General features: G+C 51.3%; 1 pseudogene; it reads right to left on the bottom strand.

The window, feature by feature from the left end:
- Positions 1 to 1,240: 1,240 nt before the first annotated feature.
- LOC144095779 (U2 spliceosomal RNA) lies at positions 1,241 to 1,402 on the bottom strand (annotated as a pseudogene).
- Positions 1,403 to 1,893: the final 491 nt, after the last annotated feature.

The following is a 1,893-nucleotide window of genomic DNA, read 5'->3' as shown; positions in this document are numbered from 1 at the left end:
TCAGCCTGACTACGCCCACTGCAGGGCAAAGGCCTCTCCCATGTCTCTCTAATCAGCCCTGCCCTTTGCCAGCTGCGCCCACCAAACTTCTTAATCTCATCCTCCAACCTAGCTCCCCCCCCCCTCCCCCCCCCCCCCAGTGCTACGCTTGTCTGCTCTTGGAATCCACTCCGTTACCCTTAACGACCAGCGGTTATCTTGCCTTCGCAGTACATGCCCTGCCCAAGCCCATTTCGTCCTCTTGATTTCGACTAGGATGTCATTAACCCGCGTTTCTTCCCTCACTCACTCTGCACACTTCGTGTCTATTGTCGTTGCACCTATCATTTTTCTTTCGATAGCTCGCTGCGCTGTACTTAACTTAAGCTGAACTCTTTTCGATAGCCTCCACGTTTCTGTTCCGTAGGTGAATACCGGTCAGATACAGCTGTTCTATGTTTTTCTCTTGATGGATACTCGTAAACTGCCACTCATGATCTGCGAGAATTTGCCATATGCGCTCCACCCCATTTTTATCCTTCTAGTTATTTCCCTCTCATGATCTGGATCAGCTGTCACTACCTTTAACTCTGAGTTACAGCACCATACCACAGCGCCACCGCTGGCACTTCAATTTTTCGCCCTTTTTGGACGAATATTCACACAAGTAGCGAATATTCGGAACAAATATTCGATACGTATTGGGTCTGGCTTGGGAAAAATACCATTCGCACGCCACTAGCCGTGTGGGGCCGTGATACTCCCAGCAAGGCTTGGGTTGGGAGTGGCTGGTAGAATTGCATGGAACTCGGCTGGTGCGCGGAAGCCTGTTTGATAGGCTGGACACGGATAGCACAGAGAAGAGGGTAGGCCAGGATGCATTCTTGTCCTGAGAGAAAAACTGCAATGTGTTCTCACTCAAGGCGTCCTCATTAAACAGCATTGTGTTCTCAACAATGAGTCCTCACTGCGTGCAGCCTGTGTGAAGATCAATATATTCTTCTCTCGAGGGCAAGAGGCATTGACACGTTCGGCAAGAGTACAGGAAATACTACAGCCCTGTTCTTCTCTGCACACCATCCGTGTAGGTTCTTTCAAGGTGGAAATCTTTTTAGTCTGTCTGTCTGTTGCTGCCAGGAAGATAGAAAGGGAAGTGCACAGGCCTGCTCACTGGCTCAAGACGAGCCACAATCGCTACCACGTGCAGATAGTAGGACAGTTGAAAGATGGGATAGAAAGACAGGATAGTAAAGACGCGCTAAAAGACAAGGCCGATCCCGGAGGTAGTGCAATACCGGGCCAACCGGTGGCGGGAGTGAAGCAACCTTCAAACTCTCCGCCACATTTCCAAAAATAAGTCCAATTGGACCCGTAACAGATATTCTACGGGGTCCGGACATTCGCATCTTTATAGGGATGTGATCTCCACCACCGCATCTCCGAGCTGTGAAAAGGCGGAGAGTCTGACGGTTCTCGTTACCATTTCTACGCATTCCAACCTCCGGAAGACAGAAAAACAACAACCGTTGGGTATTACGAAGCGGCCGCACCGTTATTCCAAAGCCAGCGCCACGCACCTGCTCAACGAAAACTTCCCAGGAAGAAAAAAAAAACGTGCCATGTGCACACCTTCGACAGGCTTGTTCGCGGGGTGTTACGTAACACCCGTTAAAACCAGAGAGCAGGTCACGTGGCGCGCTGTGTCCCACACGATATGGCGCTCTCGTTTCTGCGTGCGCTGCCCATAAAGCGCCCCCGTCGCTGCAGTGAACGCCTGAGCGATGCCGCGTCACGGCCCGCCCATGCGAGCACAATTTATGGCTCGAATTAAGCGGCCTCCATTGTTGCTCGCACTGCGTTTTGTTTGCGGTATTCCCACTCTCCCTATCTCCACGTTCCCTGCGATCTGAATGC

This window comes from Amblyomma americanum, chromosome 6 (assembly GCF_052857255.1).
Source record: "Amblyomma americanum isolate KBUSLIRL-KWMA chromosome 6, ASM5285725v1, whole genome shotgun sequence".
NCBI lineage: Eukaryota > Metazoa > Arthropoda > Arachnida > Ixodida > Ixodidae > Amblyomma > Amblyomma americanum.
This window is presented reverse-complemented; position numbering and strand designations above follow the sequence as displayed.